At 34.7% G+C, this 10,281-nt stretch overlaps 1 pseudogene; it reads left to right on the top strand.

The window, feature by feature from the left end:
• The first annotated feature begins 6,618 nt into the window (after positions 1-6,618).
• LOC107868897 lies at positions 6,619-8,594 on the top strand (annotated as a pseudogene).
• The last annotated feature ends 1,687 nt before the right edge of the window (positions 8,595-10,281 follow it).

The raw sequence follows: 10,281 nt of genomic DNA, 5'->3' as shown, positions 1-10,281 counted from the left end.
TATCCCTTGTTGTTTTGTCTTATATTAAGTTGTTTGTTTGTCTTCTTCACACGATAAATTTTATGTTACTTTTAGTGATATGAAATGTTTGAAGAATTTTCAACCAAATCTTAAAATCAAGTTTAACCAGGAAACATTGAATTAAAGGGCTAAAGTTAGAAAAAAGCATCTAAGAATATAGGTAGAGTGATGAGACATTTGGTGACCAAGTTGAAGCCTTCTTTGAAAATTAAGGCAATTATTTTGAGAATTATAAGATTAACGTGATCATCAATTGAAAGGCATATCTTAATTAGGTAAAACAATGGATGCACGGTCATATACCAAGAGAAACGAAGAAAATCTGCTCCTTAAAAGCATGGGTTATTCAATATGAGGGATGTACAACAAAAGTGGAGTTGTATGCTTGACAAGTGTAGAAGAAGTAGTGACGCACATACTCAGTTAAAGTTAGTGCTGCAAGAAATGTCACAAATGATCGTCATCTTTCACTTTCATATTGTATGATGTGTACTTGCAGTTTCAAGAATTGATATGATGAAGGCATTTCATTTTGCAATCCAAATATTGCATCATCCTTTGTTTACCCAATTTGAGATTTAGTCTTATTTTCCTTCATAAACCTCTTTTGTAATAAAGATAAAGTCAACAAAGTTAAAAAGAAAAGTGTCGAGCATAAGAATAGAGTCAGAAAAGTTTCAAAAATAAAAGTAGAGAAAAGGGACAAAGTGTGCCCAAAAAACAAAAAAAAGAGTACCAAAAAATAGTCATAATAGTCTTCAAGAAAAAGAGTCAATAAGAGAAAAGAGGAAAAGAAATCATAATCAAGTAAAATGACAGGTTGCCGGAACTACGTGTGACCCGATTCTTCTCTCTTGGGTGTGAGATACATAAGTAGTCATATACTGGGCTCGGTCCAAGCAAATGAAAAATTTAGAATTACCCAGTCAAAAGAAACTGAGGCATGAATTAATCTTCATTGTTTGAGTTGATTCCAAAAGTTGTAAGTCCTACCCTACTTCAAGTGTTGTTTGGGCCTCATGCCATCCTCTCTTTCGAACTCTATCCAAGGGCCAAGTTACAACCAAAGAAAGACCTTCAGATCAATCTTTGAAAATGATAAGGCTAAGAATTCAATGCATATGTTGATACATTTTGGGAATTACTTGTCTTCCTTGGTATAAAGAATCGGGAGATAAAAAAAATGTGAAAGTCTTCTTAGTGAAAACCCTCAAGGGGACCATAAGTCTATGGTAAGTTGAGAGAAATAGAAAATGAGAGTATCTTATTGGTGAAAACCTTCACGGGAATCATAAGATGATTATGAGTTGAGATAAATGAAAATGAGAGTCTTATTAGTGAAAATCCTCATGAACACCGTAAGGCGATGGTGAGCTGAGAGAAATAAAAAAGAGAGTGTTTCATGGATGAAAATCCTCACAGGCACTGAGATTGAGAGAAATGAAAATAAGAGAGTCTCATTGGTGAAAACTCTCACGAACACATAAGACAATGATGAGCTAAGAGAAAGAAAAATAAGAGAGGCTTGTTTGAGAAAACCCTCTAGGATGTCACTAGCCGAATAAGGTCTATAAGTGCAGTTGATCTAACTTCTTCAATTGCACAAATAAATACATAAGGCCAACAAATGAGAAAGGATGTCTATCATGTCAAAACAAGTGAGAAAGGATGTCAAAATTTACTACCAACTTCTTCAATTTCACAAAAAAATAAATAACTCCAAACAATAAAACAAACATGATTGTAAGTCGAAAGAATTCAAGTAGAAAATTTTGTTAGAAAAAGAGTTTGGGGAATCAGGGAAATACCAAGGTTCAATGGGTTTACCTAAGAAACATGGAAAAATAGACATATTGTATTTGTTTCAAGTGTCAATCTTAATAACATGAGTTTGGATTAATGATGCAGCAAGACAAAGACATATGCCATTAGTTGGAAGAAAAATTAAATGGGACAACTTCAAGAGAAATCGCCTCAAAATCCAAAGTTGTAAGCCAACCACCGTGTTTAAACTCACAAGTTTTCTTTATAAGAAACTAAAACACTTGCTACTTTCAAATCAAAGACTTCAAAGTGCAAATATATCCATAGATGCAATTCATCATTTCTAAAAATACAAGAAGCAGTCTTGCTACACAGGTTTGGTAATCACAAATATGGTAAAACTCATTATTTTGTACCCCTAAATGACACAATATCTAATTTGGGTCTTCCATGTCTCATGGCTAAGAGGTGCATTTCCTAATTTGAGTTATTAATCCTAAAGAATGCACTTTTTAGTTAAAATTTCTCACTTTAATCTTAAAAGAAGAACTTGTTGGTCTTGATCATTCAATTTTATGATCAAGAGGTGCATTTATTGATCAGAGTTTTAATTCTTCTTGGCATTACGCAAATTTGCAAGCAGTTTTGACTGGGTTTGACACAAACAAAAGCTTTTTGATGATAAACTGGGGCAAAAAGAAAATTTGATTCCTGTTATTTGGAACTTCACTTTAGGATCCTCCTAGAAAATGAGACTTTATTTTTCTAGAAAATGCAATCTTTCTTTGTTATAATCATCGTTTGGGATAATTTTTGTTCTATCTTTGATTTTAATTTTAGGAGCCCGCCTTAAGAACGAGTTGATGAATTTGAAAGTTGGGAGTCCACTGAGAGAGTAGGATGATAATATTGAAAGTCAGGAGCCTTCTTAAAGAACAGGGTGATAAAATTACAAGCCGAGAGCACTCCCAGAGAACAAAGTGAGGAAATCGCAAGTCAGGATCACACCTAAAGAATATGGTAATGAAATTCCAAGTCGGGAGCTCGCTCGAAGAACAGAGTGAAGAAATTGCAAGTTGGGAACCCGCCCGAAGAATAGGGTGATGAAATTGCAAGTCGCGAGCTTACCTAGAAAACAGGATGAGGAAATTGCAAGTCAGGATCCCACCGGAAGAACAGGGTGATGAAATTGCAAGTCAAGAGCTCGATGAAGAATAGAATGTTGAATTTGTAAGTTGGGAGCCTGCCTGGGGAATACGGTGATAAAATTACAAGTCGGGAGCCCACCCAAATAATAGGGTGATGAAATTACAAGTTGAGAGCCCACCTTGAGAATAGGGTGATGAAATTGCAAGATAGGACCTCACCCAAAGAGTAGAGTGAGGAAATTGAAATTTAGAAGCCCGCCGAAAGAACAGGGTGATGAAATTTCAAGTCGGGTGCCTACTCGAAGAATAGGGTGATAAAATTACAAGTGAAGAGCTTGCTCAGAGAATAGAGTGACAAAATTCTAATTTGGGAGCCTGCCTGAAGAATAGGGTGATGAAATTGGAAGTAGGGAGCCCACTAGAAGAACATGGTGATGAAATTGTAAGTCAGGAGCCCCCTAAAGGGTAGGGTAAAGAAATTACAAGTTGGGAACCCGCCTAGAGAGCATGGTGATGAAATTGTAAGTTAACAAAGAGAGAAAATTACAATTCAAGAGCCCGTCTAATAAACAGGGTAATGAAACTGAAAGTCAATAGATTGAAGAAATAGCAAGTTAGGAGACCGCCTGAAGAACGGGGAGAAGAAATTAAAAGTCGAGCAACAAGGTAAAAAAATTAAATGTCGAGCATTAGTGTGAAGAAATTAAAAGTCGAGCAACTGAGTGAAGACATATAAAGTCAAGAAACAAGGTGAAGAAATTGAAAGCAAAGCAACAAGGTAAAGAAATTATAAGTCAGGAGCTCACCTGGAGAATAGGGTGATATTCAAAAATACCACCTGCAGCACATGGTCAATTTTGAGTTCATCTCCAATACCAGATATTGTATGTAGAAATTATCTATTCTCAAAGTTCAATCCAAAGGAGATTAAATCTTTTATCACTTTTGAAATAATTGAAGACTCAAGTCAAGAATCAAGAGAATCTGCATAGATAGGACTTTTTGTAATTTCAGTTATCTTTTCAACTTGTAATTTTCATTTTTGATGTAATGACAGAGCCGCAGACCGGAACCTCAACATGGACTCACTCGACTCTCTAACTTAATATAGCCCTCCTATATTTCAACCTTGGAACTACATGTTACTTGACTCCCACATAACTTTAGATAGGTAAAATGTCCAAAATCAAGACCTGATTGCCCTTTTTCCTTTTGTTTCTTTCTGTTGAATAATGGTCGGGACAAAATTCTCTCGTTGTCTACTTCTTTTTCTAGAAACACTGTGTGTTTGAATTCAAAGAGGGCATGATGTAGACACATAATTTTGTCCCTCCAAAAGTCAAAACCTTACACATTTACCCTCACCATACCATGTACCTCACCCCATGTGTTGATCCGTGCACTAAAAACAAAATAACAATTTCGCAACAAAAAATAACAAATTGATAACAAAATAATTACTTTATCCAATAAAGAACAGACACCTCACTTATGTCACCCAACCCCATAACTCACATACCCCCTCATCCCACTCTAACCCCACTCACATTTATTCCCCATAATAACAACACAAAAAGACCATTAACATTTCAGGGAGAAACCTCCATTTTATAGAGATACACACTCTCATCTATAGACTTGCCATTCTTCCACAAAACACGATAAACACACATACTCACCAAAAAATATAGCAGCACACACAAAAAATAAGGGAGGAGGGAAATGACAATGTATCCGCTGTAAATCCATGAACAAAAGAGAAAAACAGTGATGAACAAGTAGAGAATAGGGAGAAAAAATTCAGAGAAAATCAGTGAGAGAGAAAAACTGTAGAAAACATGTAAAGGAGAGGGAAAACAGCAAGGGACTTAAAAGAGATAGTCGGAGAGAGATTGAAAAGTAGAGGGATAAATGAAGAAGAAAGGAATTCTTCATTTTCCTAAATTTTCTGGCAAATTCTCATCGGAAACCCGCCCAAAAATGTTGAAACATTAACAAAAACCTAGCCTACAAGTTTTTTCCTCATCGAACCCACCAAAAAATTAGAACATGTAATTTAACTGATCCAAAATCGATCTATTGGAATTGATTCTGGCAAAGTTTTAAATATGGATTTTGAGTTTTGCAATCTCTATTTGGGTTACTCGTTTGTTTTTGTGGATTTTTGTTGAATCAAATTTTGGGATTTTTATGGATGACTTAACTTGCAGTTGAGATTTTCATACTCGTTGAGGTTAACGAGACAACCCTTTACTCTCTTTTTCAGTTAATCAAAAGTGCTCAAAAAGTCCAATTCTTTTAACTATTTCTCTTTATTTTATCTTAATTTGTCAGGTTAATGTAATGATTATTTGTTTGATGATTATGTTTGCATATTTTGTGGACGTTTGATTTTGAATAATTGAACATGGTACAAATTTGATATTAATATGGGCGGATAACTATTTTTATATGAAAAATTCATGTGTTAAAAGGAATTCGGGGAAGGATGAATCTTGATAAAAGTAAATTTGAATTGATTTTTATACATTGATGATGTTGAACGTGATAGAATCATGATAAGTTGAAATAGGTAGACAAATGGTAGATCGGATTGGCAAAACTTAGGGATTGTGGATTGTGAAACATTTGAATGTGTTGAATGGCCTTTACTTCATCACATCTAAATTCCTTGTACTCATTTGGATGGGGAATGCCCCAAGTAAAAGTGTATTTAATATCAGGGAATTCCCTATGATACTTTGTACTTGGAAGACTGATTGTGAGCAGGGCCCGAGGCATCGGGTAAAGTCTAGTGTAGTATAGTTAGAATAGTTTAGGTTTTATTTTAGCATTTTATATCGATTTGTAATAAATTAGATTGGACACTATTTTAGAGTTTTGACTGTTTGATTGTTTATTTTTATGTGTTTGTGTTTAGTTTGGTCTATGCATTTAATAGTGTCGTACTAGTCGATATGCTCCATGAAGGGACTGTGGTCGAATCATGGGACCGAGGGTGCCTAACACCTTTTCCTCGGTCAACAGAATCCCTTAACCGAAATCTCTATTCATGGAAATGCTTTAAAATAGTCAAAAATCATGTTGAAAAAGGATATCCAAAGGTGACTTGGCACATCAGATTTATGCCAAGTGGCGACTCTGAGTTTTGATTGTTAAAAGTCTTTTTTGAAACAAATTATTTTCTTTTGTCGCTTAATAATAAAACCCTTTTTAAACTTAAAATTAATTTTTTTAGTAAAATAGAGGTGTGACAAGACGCAGCTGCTATCAAGTGCTCCGGTGCCAAACGGAGTAGCAATGCTAAACCTCTAATGATTCCATGCACCATGACTAGCTCAGAAGGATATAACATAAGAATAAGTCTATCCCACTCAAGAAATATAATCTCGTTTTCAAAAACTAATAAAGAACCCTGATGAACACAAATAGATCCAACTCTGGTCTATAATCAACCTCCGTCCTTATCGGGTATCAATATATCGAGATTAGCGCACACTGAGAAAACTATACTGAACTTGTAGACATGATGGCATGTTATCTCTGTTTATACATATTATTCAACATATGTTTCACTTGCCTATCAAATTTTTCTAGTGTATATATTCGAGAAATGTTTAAATTTCATGACTCTAACAATGTGATGAACTACTCATTTTGATTTTATGTACTTCTAAGCAAACCCATGGTTGTGGCTGTGCAACCTGCAAAGGAAGCCATGGCAAAGAAGAAACCTCTTATGAAGAACAGGAGAGTTATTGTGAATGGATTTGGTGTAGTATCACCAATTGGTCATGATCCACACACGTTTTACAATAATCTTCTTGAAGGCATCAATGGCATTAGTTAGATCGAGGCATTTGACTATTCTGAATTTCCCAGTGTAATTTTAATGTTTGCTTTAGCATGCCAAACTGCTTATCTATCTTCTATTTTGACTAATGTACTTCACTATCCCCAAATTTCTTTCAAGAAATTTTACAACGGTCTTTCTTGTAATAGAGAATTGCTAAGAAATCAAGGAGTTTTCAACTGATGGGTGGGTTGCACCCAAACTTTCAAAAAGAGCAGATAAGTTCATGCTCTATATGCTTACTGCTAGAAAGAAAGCTTTGGCAGATGGTGGGATCACAGAAGATTTATTGTAGGACTTAGATAAGGCTAGATGTAGCATTCTAATTGGCTCTGCCCTTGGGGGATGAAGGTAACAAATGAACTTGCTTAAGATATATGACCTATAGATTTGGTAAGTCACTTGTTGGATGAGATCAAAATATGATTGAAAGAACTATTTCTCCTTGTTTAAAAAATGGTTGAAAGAACTATTCATTCAATTTTGATTGAAACAAATACAGGGTTGGATGGGTCCAAGCTACTCAATCTCCACTGCATGTGCAATAACTAACTTCTGTATATTAAGTGCTGCAAATCACATAATTAGAGTTGAAATAGTAAGTGGGTGAATTAATTTTACTCCAAATTTTCAGTGTTTAATTTCTAGACCATGTGAAGTATAATCACACCTTCTATATCATATCATGGAAATCTATAGGATATGATGCTTTGTGGGGGATCAGACTCGGCAATTATTCCTATAGGTTTGTTAAATATGGTAAAACAATCTGGGGAATGATGTAGTTATTATTCATTCTAAAAGTTTCCATCTTTAGACTTGTCAGTTGTGACAGGCTTGGGAGGTTTCACTGCTTATGGGGCCTATCCCAGAGGAATAGTGATCCAACAAGGGCTTCTTTTAAAGTTTCTGCTTTCTAATACATAAATTAGATTATGCTACTTGATTTATTTTGAAATCAGCAGTATAAGTGTCATTATGTGAACAATTAAGCATGGATTTCAGCGTTGTTTGTTCTAAAGATGAACTTCTTGAAGATGAATATGTACAAATAGTTGCTATTTTCCACACGTGTAGATATTTTACTTTAAATAGGAAAAGAAAGGAGAATATCTTCGATTTGTGAGTCATGTTTACCAGTACTTTGTTATTTTTCTTTTGAAATTTCTACCTCTTACTAGCTTGGGAATCATTTTCTTAGTTTTTCTCTTAAAGGTTCATGCTGCTGTCTACTCAATCTACATTTGATTTCTTGTTAGAGTAGGACCGTGATAAATTTATGATTGGGGAAGGATCGGGTGTCTTACTCTTAGAAGAACTCGAACAGGCAAAGGTATGCCTCCACTTAGCCAATATGCAGATATATGCATATGATAATGTGGAGTTACTTTGATCCATTCAGAAGGTTTAGTCAATTTGATTGTAGTTGTGGTGTGTTTTCTCGGCTGATTAACCAACAGAAGAGAAAGGCAAAAATATATGCCTGAGTTTTTTTTAGAAAGCTTCACTTCTGATGCTTATCACATGATAGAGCCACATCCATAAGGTAATTTGATACGTGAAAAAGAAACAAGGAAATTACCTGATGTGTACTGTTGGTATTCTAGCTCAGATTTGTTGTTGTCTATAAATCCATTCCTAATGATTTGTTCTATGTACTTTACAAAATAGGAAGTGGAGTTGTTCTCTGCATGGAAAAGGCATTGGCTGATTCTGGGGTGAAGCGTGAAGATGTCAACTATAAAAATGCTCATGCAGCATCAACTCTAGCTGGAGACCTGAACGAATACCAGGCAATTTTGTTTTGAATTATGAGATTATTCATGAATGATTGTGTTTTGTGATGTGTATGTATTGTGTTTTAATTTATTTTGTATGTAAATAAAAATTTACATTAATACGAGAGACTATTTATATAAATCGTTTCAATTTAATAACATGTGGCAACAATCGTTGCAATAGATCAATAAATCATTACAATAGGTAGTCAAAAAGCGTTGCAACAGAATAACAAAAGCGTCGCAATAGATGTTATTGCAACGGTTTAATGTTGTTGCAATAGAATCTATTGAAACAGTTAGTAACTGTTGTAATAGATGAAAATAAGCATCTCAATAAGTAATGAAATAGTTGCAATGGGTACTCAAAAAGCATTGCAACAGAATAACAAAAGCGTTACAATAGATGCTATTAGAACGGCTTAATGTCGTTGCAATAGATTCTAATGCAACGGTTACTAACCATTGTAATAGATGAAAATAGGCGTCTCAATAAGTCAAAAAATAGCCATTGCCATAGCTTGACATATGGCGATGTTTTCAGACGACCATCACCATAGTTTGACCTATTGCGATGGTTTCAGACAACAGTTGCATAAACCGTTGCCATAGACCTATCGCAATGCCCACCTATAGAACACTTGTTGAAGCGTTGCGGTAGATCTATGGCAATGTTTTTATTTTCTATTGCAACGGTTTTGCAACCGTTACCATAAAGGTAATTTCCAATAGTGTGAACACACCGTACATCACCCCATGAGGTAGTTTCTCTATATCTTTAAAACAAAGATCACAACTACCAATTCCAATTCATAAGTGGGATAGTTATTGTTATAAGGCTTTGACTATTTTGAAGCGTAAGAAATCACATTATAACCCTACATTAAAACAACACCTAACCAATCGTGAAGCATAAAAAAAATTAAATCCTTACCTTCAATAGGCATGGAAAGAATTTGGGAAAAAGTCAACATAAATTTAAGCATTTGGATGATCTACTTACACTTGTAATTATACACAACAGAACCTCTTTCTTTGCCAGGTAGGTCATATGTGAAGTAATAGATGCAAACCCTTTGACAAATTGATAGTTGCAGCTGGTCAACCACATAAAACTATGAAGTTCGATGACATTTGTCTTTGTAGCCAATTTTTAATAGCTTCACCTTTCAGTAGATCTAACATCACCTCTTTCTAGATACCACTTTTCCCAAGAAGGACACCGAAGACAACTAATATTAAAACTTTGAGTATTTAGCATATAATTGCTTCTCTTTAATCAATCACAACACTATACGCAATTGAGTTTCATGCTCCTCTTTACTATTTGAGTAAACTGAAATATCATTAGTGAAAACAATTAGGAAAGAATCCAAAAAAGTTTTAAAAGCCCATTCATCATACACCTAAAAGTAGTTGGAACATTATTTAAACCATAAGAAATAACAAAAAACTTATAATACCCATAATGAATTCGAAAAGTAGTCATTTGGATGCATTCTACCTTAATCTTAAGCTGATGGTACCATGAACTCAGATTAATTTTAGAAAGCACTGCATCTCCCAACAACTGTCGAATAGATAATTTGTCATAGGCAAAAGATACTTGTTGCAGATAGTCACCTTATTCAACTAACAATAGTCTATGAACATCCGTATAGTACCATCTTTCTTTTTCACAAACAAAATAGGAGCGCCCCTATGAAATATAAATGCA

The sequence above is a fragment of the Capsicum annuum genome, chromosome 4 (assembly GCF_002878395.1).
Source record: "Capsicum annuum cultivar UCD-10X-F1 chromosome 4, UCD10Xv1.1, whole genome shotgun sequence".
In the NCBI taxonomy this organism is placed as follows: domain Eukaryota; kingdom Viridiplantae; phylum Streptophyta; class Magnoliopsida; order Solanales; family Solanaceae; genus Capsicum; species Capsicum annuum.
This window is presented reverse-complemented; position numbering and strand designations above follow the sequence as displayed.